This window comes from Ambystoma mexicanum, chromosome 1q (assembly GCF_040938575.1).
Source record: "Ambystoma mexicanum isolate Mex_15411 chromosome 1q, UKY_AmexF1_1, whole genome shotgun sequence".
Taxonomy (NCBI): Eukaryota; Metazoa; Chordata; class Amphibia; order Caudata; family Ambystomatidae; genus Ambystoma; species Ambystoma mexicanum.
Genome location: NC_090922.1, coordinates 668,284,112 through 668,303,756, shown reverse-complemented (window position 1 = coordinate 668,303,756; position 19,645 = coordinate 668,284,112).

Genomic DNA, 19,645 nt, shown 5'->3' with positions numbered 1-19,645 from the left:
CTGGCCTCACCACAAAGCTGAGAGATCCGGCGCAGGAAACCTGGTGGTGGGAGCCGGATCTATAAAGGCATGGCTAGAAGCCTAACCACCACCAACACTCTGCTAGAAGCCAGCGGGAAGGGAGCAACCCCTGCAGCCAGTGTGAAGTAAGCTGGCAGAAGGAGATCATGCCACCTCGCCAAAATGCCCGACCAGGGGAGCAACGCCAGAAAGCACAAGATATGCAGTCGCTCATGGAAGTCGGAAGGTGGGGGAAAGGCCAAGACAGACTTCAAAGAGGGGTGAGAACAAAACTATCCAGAGGCGGGGTGAGAAGCAATCAACCCGAAGGTGGGGTGATCACAAATCAAACCCAAAGTGGGATAAGAGCAGACAAACATCCAGATAGGGTAAGAATTAAATTACCCCAAGCTAGGGTAAGAATGAGCAAGCCCCAAGGTGGGCCGAAGCCAGATGAAAACCAAGACTGGGTTGGAATCCCGAGACCACAGCGAGGAGAGTGAACCAATTTGTCCCAAGACGGAGTGAGAACGTACTGGCCCCCAGACGGGTCAAGAAAGAAGCGACCCCAAGATGGGGTGAGAAGATGCTGGCCCCAAGGTTGGGTAAGAGGGAGCAAGCCCCAAGGTAATCTGAAGGGACACAAAAAGAATAAGATTGAGAAACCGCAGGGAGGAGCAGCCATCTAGAAGCAAAATAGTAGAGGAGATACCATGAGACTCAGTGGAGGAAAACTCCAGGAGAAAAACTTGTGTGGACGTATAAGCGAAAAAGCCTTCCCAAGGGTAGCAAATATCCGGGATTAAGATAACATGCCTTTTAAAGCAGAGAGAGAGAGAATGTCACTGGCCCAAAGACTCATACACAACCCTAAGGAGGGCAAGAAGGAAGAGACATTTTGCTGCCTGATTACTTCAACTGTGCAATGGGGCCCCTTTTTGAGACAGAAAAGTAATATTGGGGTCAGAAACCAACCACAAATTGATCATTGGGTAACAGACTCATGTAACTGTTTGTGTTCGCTTTTGTCCTGTTTATAGTGGTAGGTACAGGCATCAGGCTAGATTAGGTTTCTGGACAATGGACTGAGATGATGTTGTAGGGCATACTGGTGAACACCATTTAGACCTCTTTTTTCCTTTCAAACAGGGTCCAGAAACATGGGGACAAATATGTTGTTAAAATAAAGCACAAGATGTTCACCAAGATGCCAACTTGTCTATCTCCTGATTCTGACTTACCAAAAGTTTTCTCAGAAGTGGGATTCAAATAACCTGATACAAGGTTGGGACTCATGCTAGTGAGATGCCTTAACCCGACAGCTAGGCTCTGCGAGCGTGAAACTCCAGTTCATTGGTTTTAACCTTGTCAGTATCACTGAGGTAGAAAAACCCAGCCAGGAAAGAAGATTCATCCCGATAGGCATCACCATCCTAAGGTTAGCTGCAAAGTCAAAGTTAGCATGGAAGTACCTGCCCAACACCTCCAGGCACACTCCAGGCTTTGGAAAAGCTGACAAGATCCCGACTCCCTCATTCGCAAGCGGAAGCATGACGTTCACTGAGATGACACCTTGTCCATCTCCGTATTCTGATTTACCACAGAGCTCCTGATTCTGACTTAACACAGAACATGCATTTCCCCTGCACTAAGGCAATTACATTTGCTCCTGTTGCCAAAGCAGATCATTTACCCATATATGTCCTTTATTGACAGTGTGGAGTATTTTCAATGACCCAGACTTTCAAGCAGGATTGAACTGTGGATACTCTGTGTGGAAACCCCGGGAAGCATTGAAGGGCGTAAACCAATTTACTAGGGAAATTAAACACAGACTAATCGCAAATCTGGAGGCCTAGGTGGCCGTCTTAGATAGGTGCAGGAAGTTAGATACGAAGATCCAGAGCAGACCAACCGAAGGCTTTAAAAATATAGCGGCCATTCAAGAGCAGGAATATGATAAGCTTATCGGAGAAGTGACAAGATATTCATCAAAAGGAAAATGCTGTCTCCAATGCCCAAATGGGCAGAGAGGGGAAACCTAAAAGTGAAAAAGGGAATTAAACACAGGGTCAACACCAAATTGGCTCATTTGGTTACATTCCCATTTCCAATGGGGCACAATAAATCAATTCACAAAATAAACTCTAACAGTTTGAACCTACAAGAAGGAAGCATCTATAGGGGCTTATTTTAGAGCGTAATCATCAGAAGGATTCCTCCCAACATGCAGTCAGGCGTAGTTGTACACTGTCTATAACATGAATAGCATTAAACAGATATGTTAAAAAAATACTTGAAAAAATAGAAACATTACAAATTCCTATGCTCCAATTATATCAAAGATGATGTATAGAGGATGCAACGTATATCTAACACCCTCTTCCCATTGAAATGGTAATGTATTAGACATGACAAATACATTGCACAGATGTAATAATGTGTTGACATAGTCAGAATGTACAGTACCATGGGGTCATGTATTTAGGGGAAGTGTTGCTTGGATGAAGGATTCACGCTATAGGCCAAAGATAACGAGATGTAGATGTTAATATTATATACTACTTAACAGTGTATGTACAACTCAGCGTGTACAACAATCATTTTCTGGACAATTATACAAAGCAATTTAGGCAGGACTCCTCGTTGAGTGGTGGATAGAGACTGCTGATAAGTTCTTGTAATAACGTGATGCTTTTACGTTTCATGCAGAGTTTATTGCACAGTGTTAAGGACTTGGATTATTTGCATTAGCTTATGAGCTACCTCGGGGAATCAGCTCTTTCCACTCAAGCTAGTTTTCAAGGATTGTTTTACCACTGTTGAAGATTAGGTTAGTGTCAACTATGCTAATTGCTTTGGGAAATTAATTCATTAAGAGCTGCCTTTCATTGTTTTTATTATTTTTTGTTTCTTCGAAATGTCAATAGATCTTGTGGGCCTTGAACATGTCTTTTATGTTCACCTGATGAGCTTCAGTCATTGTGGCCAGGTATGTCCATTATCGGTCTATCTTTATCCTAACTTTGGTTATTCACACATCGCATGTTCTGTGCATGCTACACCAGGGTGTTGACTATTAGGCTTTTCTCTCACCCCTTTTCTTTGAATCACTGGGTTAAATCCAATTGGCTCTTTGGACTCTAATGGGTTTACTTGGAATTGTATTTCCACTTGGAACACAACTTCTGCACATAACCATGTTATGAATAACACAGGAGTTTCCAGAGTCTTAAAAGCAAGTTATCACAATATTTGTTTGTTTGATATGAGTTTACTGGCCTTGTAGGTTTGTCTTGGTATTTCCTTGCAGTCTTGATTGCTCTTGAAGAAGGGGTTTTGACCCCGAAACGTATAAGCTCTGTTCGGACGGATTTGTGTGATTTTCCCGCGACGGAAATGACTGCATACAAAAGGTATGCAAGGGAAATGTACGCAATACAAAAATGTTTGTACATTTCCCATGCGGACATCCATAAAAAAAAAACACCACAGCCATAGAAACACACACCCCCACTCACACCCCCAAAACACCCCCACCACTCTACTTACCTTTCTTTCCGACGTGCTGTGTCCCTGCGACGCTGTTTCCCTTTCACTAACGTGATCGGGAACTGGCGCCACAGGGTCCTTTTCTTTTCTTTTTTTTATTTTTTGTTTAACTTTTGGATCGGTGAGCTTCAGGGGTGTCCCTCGCAACCAACGCTCACTATACTGTATAGTATGGTGAACGGGGTGTTGTGGGGGACACCCCTGCAGCCCCTGCAGCCTTTTTATTTGTTTTTTTTTGTCGGGCAGCTGCAGGGGTGTCCCCCGGACCCTCTGCTCAATATACTGTATAGTATGGTGAGCAGGGTGTTGGGGGGGACACCCCCTCAGCCCCTGCAGTGTTCTTTTTTTTTACCTACCTAAAATGCATACCACAAAAGGTTCGAACTTTTGGTGTTCGAACTTTTGTCAGTATGCATTTTAGTTCTTTTCATAAGGTCGGTAATTTAGGTGCGGTCATTTTGGCCGAAACCCGGAATGAACTGCCTGATTTCAAGAAGATATTGAAGTCAATAAACAGCCACACTATTTTAAACTGTTGTGTTGGATATTGTGTAATCTAAACTCATCAGAAATTTGTATGACTTTTTGTCTCTAAGATTTGGCAGATTTGTACAGCTTTGGAAAGTGTGCAGGGGACGGGAGAGTTCATACATTGGACCTCATTTTTCTTTTCAATATAGTTTGTGATCTTGTGTCAGGATCATTGTTCCTCCCCTGCACCTGGAATCTTACTACCTATTGCTAATTTGAATTGATTGATGGTTAAAAATGAAGGTGTGCACTAACAATTCTATTCATCTATTGCATTTAATTGACATAACATAACAAGCCCAGTGAACACCTTTCCTGGAAAATTGCACTGAGCCCTGTGCTGTCAACCCTAAAGTGATCCAAATACCCATTATGCATCACCACCACTGTGAAGCTATACAAGTATGACTCTTGCTGGCTGGGCTCACCCTCTCATCTATATGCTAATTTCCTCTTTGTGTTCCCCACATTCTCCTATCCAAGGCCTTCTTTTGACTCTGTCACTATTGATAGTTACTTGGTAGTCCCAGGTTTATTCTCTTGAGATTGCATGGGATGTCTAAAGCACTAACTAATCATGCATTGACACTTACAGGGTAATTCATGGAAATTCGCACAAAAGTGGCGCAGGCGGCTGGCGCACAGTGTTCCAGTGCGATAGACTGCGCCAGCCGCGTGCAATAAAATCCATTTCAGCGCACAGCGTATTCATGGATTTTAGCCTCCAAAACCAGCCGTGGCGCAGAGTGGCACAGCGACCCTGCAGCAGCGCCAGTTACGCCCCCAAGAACGCCCTTGCGCAAGGAAAAGGCATCAAAATCCCCAATCCAGCGCAAAGGTCTGCGACAACCCAAAACCAGTTTACCGGACTGCCAAACAGCAAACGCCAAGCGGGGAACGTGTATTACGGGTTTCGCGGTAACTTCCACACGCGAAAGGGCCTGTGCGAGCGGGTACGTGTATAACTGGGGTTCGCGTGAAGTTACACACGCGATTGGCCTGGGTACGTGTATTTCAGGGGTGCGCGGGAAGTGTTACACGCGATTGGGCTGGGTACGTGTATTTCAGGGGTGCGCGGGAAGTTTTACACACGATTGGGCCTGTGGGAGCGGTGTACGTGTATTCCAGGGGTGCGCGGGAAGTTCTACACGCGATTGGCCTGGGTACGTGTATTCCAGGAGTGCGCGGGAAGTTTTACACGCGATCGGGCCTGGGGGAGCGGTGTACGTGTATTCCAGGGGTGCGCGGGAAGTTCTACACGCGATTGGCCTGGGTACGTGTATTTCAGAGGTGCGCGTGTGTTTTCACACGCGACTGGCCTGGGTACGTGTATTTCAGGGGTGCGCGGGTGTTTTCACACGCAATTGGCCTGCATACGTGTATTTCAGGGGTGCGCGGGAAGCCTTACACGCGATCGGGCCTGGGGGAGTGGTGTATGTGTATTCCAGGGGTGCGCTGGAAGTTTTACATGCGATTGGGCTGGGTACGTATAAATCAGGGGTGCGCGGGAATCTTCACACGCGATCGGGCCTGGGGGAGCAGTGTACGTGTATTCCAGGGGTGCGCGGGAAGTCCTACACGCGATTGGCCTGGGTACGTGTATTTCAGGGGTGCGCGTGTGTTTTCTAACGCAACTGGGCTGGGTACGTGTATTTCAGGGGTGCGCGGGTGTTTTCACACGCGATTTGCCTGGGTACGTGTATTTCAGGGGTGCGCGGGTGTTTTCACACGCGATTTGCCTGGGTACGTGTATTTCAGGGGTGCGCGTGTGTTTTCACACGCGATTTCAGCAGGGTACGTGTATTTCGGGGGTGCCGGGGAGTCCTACATGTGATTTGGCAGTGTGGGTCCTCCCAGGTGTTCCCTGTACACCCTCCACGGCCCCTGCAGGCAGCCCACACCACAGGGGACTACCCTGCATCCCTGGTCATGTCCCGCAGGCAGCCCACCCAACATGGGCATGTCCCCCAGCAAAGGCACATGTCTCCTTGCACTACTGATCACCAACTCATGTCCCCTTGCACCCCCACCCCCCAGCATTGCGGGGCACCTGCCAGCAGGCCCCCACTCATGTCCCACTCATGTCCCCATGCACCCCCACCCCCCAGCATTGCGCGGCACCTGCCAGCAGGCCCTGACACATGTCCCCCAGCCAACACATCATCACAATCTAGATCCCTGGCCCTTATGGGCAGCCTCCACATGCCAAACACCCACCCAAGTATTGCATCCACCCACTTAGAAATGGCAATTACATGATACAACCCCAATGGCAAGTATGTAAATGAACACATGTCCCTCACATACACACAATGTGTGTAAGTGAATGTCTAAACCCATATCATGATATGCATGAAACCAATGAGATGATACTACACATTGAAGTTTGATGAAAAAAATGTATTAAAAGCAACATAAATGGAATTAAAAATAAACAAACGACAATGGGAATCAAAAACCAAAAGCAGCATGTCCGTAAAATAATGAAAAACCACAAATAATAATCCAAAGGAAAGGTGTCCAAAGTCACAGTTCAAAAAAGTAAGTCCAAGGGAAAAACAAAACCGAAAACCATTGCTCCATGGGTAAATCCAACAAAAAAAACTAAAATCCAACAGTCAACTATATACAGATAAACAATCCAGGGTCCATGATCTCAACTGTAGAAATGAAACCTATCTAAAAATACTACCTAATAAAAAAATGTGGTCCATTGTCCAAAAGGTCCAAAATAAATAAAAAAGCAAAGGAAACCTAACACTAACTACATAACTATTTACAAGGGCAGGGGGCTAGTCCGACGGCTCACTGGTTGTTGTCATGGGCCAGGGCATCATCGAACTCCTGTTCAATGGCTTGGAGGCGGGCATGTTCCCTGGCCCCGAGGTCTCGCAGGGATAATGCAGTGTCCAGCTCCAACTCCCTGCGAAGACCCTCGAGGCACTCAGCCCGCCTCAGCGCCCTCCGCATGGAGTTCTCCACCCTGACCATTGTGTGCCGTTCCTCCTCTGCCCGCTGCCGCTCCGCACCTATCTGCTGGCCCAACCGCTCCCACACGGAAGCCACTCCCATTCCAGGATTCTCCTGCCCTCCGGCCGATGCCTGCACCCTGATGTTGATGGCCCGAGCCATGATGCCTCCCATGTCGAGCCTGCCGCTGCCTCCGACGCAACTGCCTGTGCCAGCACAACGGCATCCAGGCTGATGGAATCCACCGACGCCGTCGTGCACGTGCCCTGCCCGATGATGTCACATCCTCCATCTGCTGGGGTCCAGTTGCTGGTGTGTCCACCCCTGCTGGACCTCCGACTCCTGACTGTGGCAGGGATGGGATCCCCACCGAAGTGGCTGCATTGGTCGGGGCAGGTCCACAGGGGGCCCTGGTGGCATCTGGGCCGGAAGACGGCATGGAGAACGACTGGCGCATAGCCTCCACAGAGGAGGAGAGGGTCGCCGGAGTGCCCAACACATGTACGAGATCCCCGGCCACGACCGCTCCCAACTGGGCCACGTTGGCACGGTGCTCTTCGTGATGACATGCGTGCTCCCCCCGGGAAGCACGCACCTCATCACGAATGACACCCGTGCGCAACGCGACACCAATCAGGACCTTCTCCATACGGCCAGGGGTCCCCTCGTCCGCAGGTGGAGGGGAGTCAGATGACATGGACATCCCCCCTACCTGCGGACGGGCCTTGGATGGGGCATCCCTGCTGGTGCATGGTGGTGCAGTCACAGTGTCAGGGACAGTGACATGCACAGGCACAGGCACCTCCATGGCGACCTGTGCTGCCTCCTGCCCCTGCCCCTGGACTGCACCACTTGCACCAGCAGGGACGCCCCCACCAGGCCCCATGTGCAGCTCAGTAGCGGCCTCCTCCTCCTCTGTGGAAACCACCAACCTGGATGGCTCCACACCGTCTTCCGCCGTTGCAAGCCCCTGTGGGGGCTCACCCACCCATTCCGCTGCAGCCGTGGGGCCATCCCCGCCGCTTTGCTCCACAGCGCCGTCTCCGCCCTCTTCTTCACTTTGCGCTGTGTAGAGGGAGACATAGAACACAAGCATCAGGGTACTGTACAATGGTCCCCTAGACAGGAAGCAATAGCAGATGAGTGGCACTGTCAAAGATCACTTCCATCATGTCCCTCCACAACACATGGGTCAGTGCAGGCAAAACACATGCAGTAACAGGCATGGCGCATGCTATGGACATAAGCAAACATGTCCAAGGGACTCTTGAAACATACAATGTTGTTTTTGAACTCACATGCATCATGGGTCATGCCTATCACATTCACACACTTCACCGTACTTTCATCCATCTGGACTCGTACACCCCAGACACAGTGGATGCAAGGATAGCTAGGCTGCATCAGTGAATCAGAACATTGACACAGACATGTGTCATGCATCCATGGCATTGACAAGTCACAGACACGCAGGTCAGACACACAGACATGGACACCATACATGTACATGGCATCATCACCCATCCCTCACCCCCACCCATGTCCAGGAACAGAGACTGGCATGCTCTCATGTGTCCACACATTACTGATCTCACATGCATGACCATGACGTCCCTGCACACACACACACGTACATGTCCTATGTCACACATACAGGCAAGTATCAGACATCCAGCACACTGCAACATGCCCTGTCTCACACAGCAATGCTTGGCCACTTACCGCTCGACTCCAGACGGGTCTGCCTCTCAAGGTCCTGGACGTGGAGCGCTGGGGATATGCGTTCCAGGACCCTCATCTGATCTTCCTACAAGTGGCCCCGGCGCCCCTTAGCATCCGCTGCCTTCAAGAGGCGCCGGGCCTTGTTGAGGGTCCTGGACCTGAAGTCCTCCCAGCGCTTCTTGACATGATGGAATAGTCGGACTGCCACCCCCTCCGCGTTGATGGCAGTCACGATGTCCGTCCAGATCCTGTCCCGTCCTTCCTTGTCGGCGCGTGATGATCCGAAGAGGGCATCATAATGCCCCAGGACATGCTCCACCAGGACACCAACTTCCTTCTGACTGAAGCTGGTGGCCCTCTGCCCCTCTGGCTGGGGGTCGCCAGTGGTCTCGGATGGTGTTTGCCCCGACATGGCGACCCCCGAGGCAGGCGTGGGTGGGCAACTGGGTCCTCGGGCTGGGCTGTGGAGCGATGGTATCCCAGTCGGGAGTCTTCTGTTCCAGCAGGGGTGGACACAGCAACTGACCCCTGCAGATGGCTGATGTGCAGGCACCAAATGGCAGGGCACGGTGGCAGCAGGCAGGCAGGCAGGCAGCAGCAGATGGCTCGTGGGAGGCTGCTCGGGGCTCTGGGCGGCAGTAATTCGGCCTTTTGGGCAGGAGCGTGGTCTTCCGTGTGCTTACGCGTGGCCAGCTTGATATGGAGTGATTTGGCACGTGAAAATTCTGCACGTCAGCGTGTAATTCGAGGAAAGGCCCTTAGCGCGTAAGCACGTCAGCACGCATATGCGATTCCATTGGACCAAAGGCCCTTAGCACGTAAGCGCGTCTGTGACGTATCGCGCACGGGCGTTGCCCTGGCAGGGCTTGAAGATCCCACGTGGATTTCCATTGCTCTGTACATGCTTTTCGTGGGGTGCGGTGCGTGTGTTTTGCAGGCGTTCGGGTTCACATGCTATTACTTCACAGCGGGTGGGTGTTGGCTACGCATTCTTCTACATGCAAGGCAGACGGTGAGTGGTACCCTGCTCCCCCAGGCCCGATCGCGTGTAAAACCACCCGCAAGCCCCTGAAATACACGTACCGCACTCCACCAGGCCCGATTGCGTGTGAAAACACCCGCGAGCCCCTGAAATACACGTTTTGGCGCACATTTTTTTCATGCACAGGGACGCTACCGCCTGCTTTCGTGTGGCGGACGTGTATGGGTCTGTGCGCGTCTTTGCCCATGCGCTGGTTTGCCCTATTCGATTCCATGAATACGTGTTGTGGGTGAGCGTGTGGGCGTTCCGCGCACTTGCCTCCTGTACTTCCCCCGTGACGCCCATATTTTCACGAGTTGTTCCCCATTCCGCGTGCAACGCCCCGTGTTCCGCCTACTTTTGTTATGTGCGCCGCGCTATGTGCGATTTCTCTGTGGCCGTGGCGCACGCCGTTAGATGACCTGTGCGCCGGCGTGCGCCACGCACTTTTTCAGCGCACATCCAATATTTTTCTTGCGCATGGACTTCCATGAATCGATGTGCGCTGGTTTCCCTGCAATTTTCGCACTTGCACTGCGATTTTCGCTCTTTCACTGCGAATCGCACGTTTTCGCACGCTTGCGCCGAAATTTTCGGCGCACATTAATTCCATGAATCGGCCTGTTAAACTGCTAGCCAGTGCCATTACACAACTATGCTCTGACAAATTCTAGTATCACCTTACAAATAATAGAAACATCCGTCACTGGAAAATGGTCACCATCACGAGTTTGAATGTCCCGTTTTCGATCAGCACTCCATCTGACCCACCGCCTTTCTATTTACATGCACTGTTACTATTACAATCAAATACCTTCTCCCTCAAACCCTTCCTATCTTCCCAATTGTTATTCTGTCTGTTTTCTATCTTTACTCTCGCTTTGTCTTCCCTCTCACCCTGGCCTTTTACTTCCACATACCAAGGTCCGGGTATTCCGGGCATGGGCAGAATATGCCACTTTCTAGGCAATCCACTGTGCAGTAAGATCTATGGTTTTATGAGCACAGTATAAATGATGATATAATAAAGACTATACAGTGCAATGCACAAAAACATCTCTAGTCCCCAACACAGACACCCACATAGACACCTAGTCATTCATGCACAGTAGGGCTGGAAGAACAAAGCACATTTAAGAATATACCATGTGATGCACAAAAACATCTGCAGGCCCTAACAGTTAGAGAAAAACACACACACACATACACCGAAATATACACAACTTAATCCGCTGCCCTAACACACACACACACACTCCCTCACATGCATGAAAACCAAAACAAAAATATATTGCGAAAAGTCATGCCTGCAACTCTAGATTCTACCAAAATCATTTACCTGCAACATTCGCAAAATAGTCCACACACCCAACTAACCCACATTTGCGGAAAATGATTGAAAAACTATGCACATGCTTAAAATCTTGCGACCCCAAACTCATCTGTGAACGTAACTACGATACATATCAACCAAAACACCCTTAAAATAACACAGAAATCAATGGGAAGCATTTTTTTTAATAAAGCTAAGGTCATCACATAAAACGTTCAAATATACGCATTTTGGGAATATCAACATTAAAGTAGAACATGTTAATGTTAATGTTAATGTTAAAGGACATTTGTACCGCGCACTATCACCACCGTAGTGGTCCCTTGGCACTCTGGCGGCTCTGAAAGAGGAGGGGGGGATGAGTTAGTGGGAGGAAGCAGGAAAAGTGCAAGAGAGCAGTGATGTGCTGTTTGCGGCGTCAGCCCGGTGGGTCCGTTGGCTGGGCCTGGGGTGTTTGCGGCCGGTAGTCGTTGTGTACTGTTGTGCAAGGCTATGTGTGTTTTGTTTTGTTGTTGCCGTGTAGTGAAGTTCGTGCGGTTTGTTGTGTTGTAGGTTTTGGTTGTGTTTGGTTTGGAGTTTGAGAGGTGTATGCAGAAAGGGAAATTGTTAGTAGGGTTGGTCAGTTTGCATCTATATCCTGAATTGAAGCGCTCGGCTTGCGTAGTTTCCCCTGTTGCGGCTCTGTCCTGATCTGGGTCTGACTGGCATGCAGGTTCCATACTCCTCTAGTCCCCGCCTCTAATATGCTCTCTGATAGCTCCCCTTATCCTCCATTTAGACTCTATTGGGCCTGCCAATGACACCTCTCGGGTAAACATTGTTTAAGCCTTAACTCACGCTTAAAAATAATAAGTAAAAATGTAATATCTGCACATGGGGCCTGTTAGAGAATGTATTGACTAATGTTTTTATGTAGTAGGTACTTAACATTTTACATTTAAGCAATATAACCCGAGCGTCGGGGGCATTACCGACTCAGGTAATGCCCGGGTCCCATAGGTAAGGCCCCGAGCGAAGCGAGGGCCTTACCGAAAGCCCCGGGGCATTACCAGATTTACTTAGGCCACGCAAATGCTAGCACAACTGCAGATGCAATCACATACATGGGTTTCGAAAACCTGAGTAAAATTAAACGTGAGCAGCAGAGCTCATGAAAAAGAAAAGATTCATAATGGGCAGAGCAATGGAACAGAAGTGAAACTGACCTTTAGAGAGAAACAAATCATTGCTCGTACAGGAGGGAAGGAAAAGGATGGAAGTGGAGTGTAAATTATTCCATGGGCAGCATGAGTTGTGCCAAACAGAATAATGTTAAAAGATCGCCAGAGACAGGAGGCGGAAAATTACACAAGCCGACATATGGTGTGCTGTGAGGTGATATCATGAAGAAGGTGAGGAAATTTTAAGAAAATGTACAAAACGGTATATAGAGGGGGCATAGATTAATGAAGGGTTGAAATAGGGGAGAAAAAAGGCAGTTAAGAAAAACATCTGGCACTGGACTTAGTGCTTGGAGTGGGAGCTGGCTGATGGCTGCGCGTGGAGTTGGAATTTTTTGAAGGCCATGGCTGGGAAAAATCTGAGTTCCGGTGCAGGGGCGTTGATTCTAACAAGAACAAGCTTAGGCTTTCTAGCTGCAGCCCATCTAAAAGACTGAAAGACAAGACATCATTTGGTGAGTATCAGAGATACATAAATAAAATCCCTTCTTCAGAATAATTGTCAAGGTGTCAGATTGGACACAAGGCAACCCTTCCTTAATTTCAATTGTGCGATCAATGGCATCGCTTTAATTGAAATTTCTTTATTCCATTTGTCAATTGAATCAGAGTTGTTCAAGTTATAACCCAAATAAATCATGCCCTAAGCACGTGGAATCAGAAGACCCTTTATTGTCCATTGGTATTTTACAAGCTTTCTTTTATTTGAAAATACCAATATGTGTGATTTATTCGGGTTTAACTGGAGATTGCGCTTCTCACAGAATTCAACTAAGCATTCAAGTTTATTTTGCAGCCCAAACGGAGTAGGATCAAACAATATCAAGTCGTCTGCAAAAGCTAGCCAATCCAAGCAAAGATCCCCTACTTTAATCGCAAATGAGTTACACATAGACCAAATTGAAGCTATTTCAGATAGATACAGGTTGAACAGTGTGGCTGCAAGGTTACCTTCATTAACCCTTCCTTAACTTTTACGGTACCAAAATTTTAATCAAGTAAGCTGGGAATGAAATTTCGAGTGAGAATTTGTCCCTTTAGTGCAGAGGGTTATAGTATAATTAGCCATCCAATGATGAATGAGAAATGGAGGATTACAGAAAACTGGAAAACAGATGTTTTTATATTGCTGTAATAACAAATGAATGCAGATGTTTAACAAATCGTATATGCTTTGATGGCCATGACAATGTAAATGTGGATTTGCATGTGTGCCTTAAAATAACTGTGTTCATGTGTTGGTGTTTGTGCACAACAAATCTATGTAAGCACAGTGATTAATTATAGTTTATGAGATTGATTGTATAAAGGGCATGATGATTAATGAGTTTACCAATCTTTCTTTGCACCTAGAAGTGAATGAGTCCAGTTAACAAAAAGTTGCAGTACTAGGTCTGGGCTTTATTTCTGGGCTGAAAGCCCTGAATAAAACAATAAAAATTGGTAAACTGGAAGAGAAGTTACTTTTTCCTACATATTTGGTGGAGATGCTGGGGATTCTTAGTTAGTGCACCAGCCAGGCGTGGCATTATGTTGTCAGCAGTGTGCTGTATTTGGAGTGAGCTCTAAAGATAAAGGTGTAATATAGTGGTTTTTAGGCATAGTGAGTTACGCAAACAGGCTGAAATATGTCAGAGGTTAGCATGGCAGATTAGCAGACTATACTGAAACAAAAGTCTTTGCTCTAGGAACCTGGTCATTAAAGAGTATTAATTTATGACGTGAACGTTTAAAGTCTGAGATTATTTTTCAATCTCCAGATCACATGTTTGAAGAGGGCATGACCTTGCACTCATGTTTAATTTAGCTATTTGACTGCAGTGATAGGAAAGCACAGAAAGATAGTATAATTTGTCTGGTTACCTCAGGCGAGGAGAGGCAACAGTTTTCACATCTGCAAGCCAGATGTAAGAAGTTAATGGATGAGGTGTTCCACTTACAAAGGCGTGCTCAGTGATGTGATACAGTGCAAGTGAATTGAAGGTGAAAAGAAAACAGAATCCATGAATATTTGGAATACATTGACCAGTTCAAAGGGGAAATAGGTCAGATTCAAGTTGATAGATATGCGGTAGTGATAGAAGTGCAATCGTTAAGTAAAGACAATAAACAACTGTTACATGATTTTCAGTGCTTAAAAGAGGAGATAACTAATTTAATGACAGAGAGTGAAACAAGTCTGAAAATTGCTGCTGGTAATAAGGAGCAAGTAACAGGAATTAATGTATCAATCACAAGATTAAAACGGGAGCAATGTAAAATTGATACCATGCATGACCAAACAAAAGCTTTATAACTACAGATGAGGGAATTAAAATCGGAAAACCGAGAATTGAAAGTGTGAATGTTACATTTGCGTAACAATGAGCTGCAAAGCATACCAGTGAATTGAGCCTGTGTTTGTTTTATGGAATGGGAGCTGAGCCAACAACACAGGAGCCAAGAAATGGCTGGATGCCAGGGTCAGCGGAGGAAGAATGTGCAGTGTTGCGAGATAGGTGGAGGGATTCTCTGGCTCAGAGTGAGGGTGTGAAATTCACTGAGGAGAGAGAGATGTGTAGATGGCTCACATACCGTGGATGAATTGGCCATTAAAAAAGTCTTCAGCATAATTGAAACTTGGATGGTCCAGAACAAGTTAGAACTTAACAAATCTAAGACTGAGCTTGTTGTTATTGGATCCTCTCATACTCTAAATAAACTTGGTTCAAGTTATGAGAGTTTTCAGCTGGGTGAAGATACCATCATTCCTTTAAAAAAAGTGACAACACTCGGGGTCTCATTTGACCAAAGATTGTCCATGAAGCAACATGTTAGTAGGTTAGTCTCTTCATGTGCCTATTAAATAAAACTACTAGCTCATCTAAGGCCCCTTATATCTTAGGAAAATGCAGAGACCATTGCAAGAGCAATAATTGGATCAGAAATTGACTATTGCTCAAGCCTCCTAATGGGCATACACAAGACCGACCGCAATAAACTACAAGTAGGCCAAAATTGGGCAGTCAGAGAAGTTATGAAACTCAAACATAGAGATCACGTCACTTCTGCTAGACGCACTCTGGACTGGCTCCCTGTGGAGTCTAGAATTTTGTTCAGGACCCTAACCATAATTCAAAAATGTAAACAAGGCAAGATGCCCAACTATCTACAACAGCTCCTACCTATGAGATCTAATATTAGAGCCCTTAGATCGAATAACCAACATCTTCTAGTTGTTCCGAAATGCCAAACCGCAAAGGTGGCCAACTCAGCCTTCTTTTCCATCGGGGCTATTGTCTGGAACTCTCTTCCCTGGAAATGAGAAGTATTGAGTCACTTGAGTTCTTTAAGAAGAGGCTGAAGACTCATCTTTTTAACTAACCTGTTTTAACCTTTTATCCTTAATTTTAGTCTTTCCTAATCTTTGTCTATGATGTGTTGCTTGATGTGTCTTTCTTGTAGCGCCCTCATGCCTTAGGGTCCATGGCCGCGCTATATAAATGTTTTAAAGTAAAGTAAAAGTAGAACAGAACAAACTAGAAGGAGAAATAATGCACATTTAAATGTTAAATGAACAGAAAGAGGGAATTGGGAAATGGGACCACAAAGATCTCACAGCCATGGGCAAGGAGATGCAAGGCATGCAGATCTGGTTAAAGTTATGAAATTGCTTAAAAAGATTATATGGCCATTTACATAGGATTCTGATGGGTCCATTGAGGAACAATTTGATCGGGTCATACACATTTCTCAAACCCAAAAATGGCCCAAAAGAGCAGTACGTTTGTTTTTTCCATTGGTCAGTCTACACTAAACATGCTGGTGTTTTGTGTAGCTTAACAGAACAACACAATGGGGGTCATTACGACCCAGGCGTTAAGGGGTTAACGGCGCCGTAAAAGGTTGCGGCACCGTTAACCTCTTAACGCCTTACTATGAGGTCCCTTTGCGGCTCCCGACCTTAACGGCTGGTCTGGACCAGCCGTGAAGGTAGGGACCCGCAAAGGGACTTTGAAGGTAATTATGGTACCGCAATTTGCGGTACCGTAATTACTGCCTTCCCCATTCCCATTGCGCCCTCTGGGGCAAAAATGGGAATGGGGAAGGGCCAATGGTAAATGGGGAATTACCGCCCCGCCAACCTTGGAATGGGGTGGTAATTCCCCATTTCACCATGGCGGAATCGGTAAGTTACCGGCGTTAACCATGGCGCTAATAGCGCCATTCGTTAACGCCGGAGTCGTAATGAGGGCCAATATATCGATAATGTAATATCCATTTCTGTTTGGCATAAACATTTGGCATGCCCACAGGGACCAAGCTATCATTTGATATCATTGTAAAAACAAAGAGAAAATATTGAGGCTGAGTACCCCAAAAGGAAATACACCGAACACAGGTTACAAAGGAACATATAAAGATCTTTAATTTATACTGAACAGTTTCAAAGGACAAAACAATCAGATAGCTATCGGCCCTCAGTACAACACAGCGAACTCCAGCATGGTTCGGTGTGCTCAGTGAGTGGGACTGTACATTAGAATTAGTCTCACTTTTATACCCTTTGCGAACATGATGTCCAACCCTACTGCGGGTTAATATTCCTCTAATACATTACTGATCTAGGGTTCATGCCGAGTTCACACATCTATATGCTTAGGGTTTGCCTTTAATGCATTCGCCAACAAGTCTACACAGTAACAGTGTATTTTAGGATTCTCAAACATTAATACAATGTAGTTAAACAAGTGTTCTCAGTTCAGTATTTGGATACATAGTTCTTAACATATGCTCGCGGATTAGTTTCATTGGCACGAGTAATCCTTTACACACAGGTCAACGAAGGGCAAGGTCTTAGTTCACGACCCCAACAAGTGGCCTGCAGGCAAGTTACATATTATTTGTACGCAGAGGTCAAGACGGCCATGTTGTATTTCGGAATGACATCGTCCACCATTTTAACTTACAGGGTGACTTTGCAGAGAGAACCTAAAATGGCGCATTGACCTGAAATGGTGGTTTACATTGATTCTAAGGTCAGGACCTTGCAACACGGATTTCTTCACAAGTGGCTTACAAGCAACTTGGCGTAGGCCAATATACATATATTCATCGTAATAGGAGGCACGATATAATTTCCCGTTTGACAAACCCTCCTTTTGGCCTATGCCAAGTGCTAAACTACTTCTGATCTCCTTGCAAACAACTCCATGCATCATCGTCCATGCACCCTGAATTGCTGTCAGAAATATCTATTGCCATCAGATTGTTCGCTAACATTTCTTTTAACACATATTCCTTGGAGGTTTTATCTGGGGCATACACTTTATGTCCTATTGTACCTATCGACTGTGTGCAACATTCCCCTGCATCGAACATATACTAGGTAAACACTGGATACAACAACAAAGGAACAACAGAATTCCCAAAATGATCAGTAAGACCGAAAGTACCTTCCAACCCCAAGATCGCAAGAAGTCCCAGAACCAGGCGCTAAGATCCCAGTTTCCCTCGGGAACATGCACTTCTGAACTAAGGACGTGCAGATTCTGTATTGCTTTGAAGATAGTTGGCGCGGAATCTGGCACGAAAACACAGCAAGTGGACCCCACTAAATTACACACTCCACCACATTCAGCCAAAATGACATCTCATGCCATCCGGTTCTGGAGCGCTACTTGTCTTATCGCTTTCTGTTCTAATGTCATATTATAGAGTATGTCCGTGGTCCGGTTGATGGTTTTCTCCAGTACTCTCGCTAGTCTTCTGATATCTTTGGAATTCACTACCGGTCCCCAAAATGGCACAAATGATTTTGCTACATCTCCCAAGACCTGTGCTGGAGTGTCACCATTCTCGTCCCGCCGTGGACAAGCCTTAGAAACCTCTACTGTACTAGCTATGAACACCCCAGGTTACAGGATCCCTAAATAACAGGTTCCCTGCCAATCCCTGGGTAACCATGGAAATGCTACATTACCGCAAACAAAGTAGACAGGTTCACCTACATACAAAGATCTGTCTTCCCCAGTCAAATTTACAACGGTGGCACAACCTTTAAAATCTCCCATTGACTGAGTACCATTCCTCTGGATGTAGAAAGAAACTGAATCGGGGCTATGGTTAACAGTGTAAGAAGGAGGCATGGCATCCTTATTGCCTATCGGAGCCATCTTGAAGGAAATCAAAGATTGAAAGGGACGAGACAGTCTATCAGAAGGCCTAATAGAAGCAACGTTGAGCTTACTCCTATTTGCGAAAAGCGAGCATTGGCCAAAGAACAGTGCTCTAAGAGAAGCATAACAAGCAGTTGTCAAAGGTAAAGGATGAATATACCAACCTAGCCCCTTATCCCCGTGTTGCGGTAAATGCGAACAGACCCAACAGTTGGACCTATTAAAAAAGGCATGCGTAGCATTCAGGATAAGTAACAAGGTAGTGTTATGATACCTTTGTCTATGTTGGGAGTCCCTAGGGGACAAAGTATGCAAATGTACGAAGGGAGTAGAAACAGTGGGTACATTTTCAGTCAGTAACAAGGACTCTGAAGGATGAGTTTCCTCGAGGTACGATAGGCCTAAGACAGTGACTATTATAAAACCAAATATTATTATAAAAACACAGCAATACGTTTTCGGGGCCCAGGTGCTTTGCCCATTATCCCGGCTGGTCACACGATCATTTACAAGTCCCATACGAGCGGTAGCAGTGGCAGGCATTGTAGTCTTTAAACGGAATCCCCCAATGTTCGTTGCTGGCGACCTCCCCGCAACTTCTTAATCCTTCCACAACCCTAGCCAACAGAATCCCCTTTTCTCAAACAATTATTTGGGCAAAAAGCAAGCCCTCGATGATTCTTTTCCTTCTCCGAATGCACAGCCGAACCGTGCCGTAAGTCTATCAGATGCACAGCAAAACCGTGCCGTAAGTCTATTTCCTTGGACGCAAATTGTACCTTGCTTTTCCCGGTACTGATTGATCCGGAAACAATGTGTCGTCTCTTCCCATTGGAAGCAGCGTATCAAGAGCAAGTGAAGATGCAGAATTCGAAACAACAGTTTCCGGAAGCAAAACTTTTGGAGAGTTTGGAGACAGAATGACGGGTTTTCCAAGCCTCACGGGATCAGAAAGATTCTCTGATGCACTCTCAGCGATATTTACTGCTTTTGGATCGTTGGTTGCAGCGTTAGCGAGGGGTTCTGTTTCTTCTGTATCGTGTGGCACTGGGTGAGGAAGTTTCTTGAGGTGCGACGCATGGATCCAATGTTTTCTGCCTGAGACACGCACCACCGTTTGTGTGGCCAGCAGGACCTG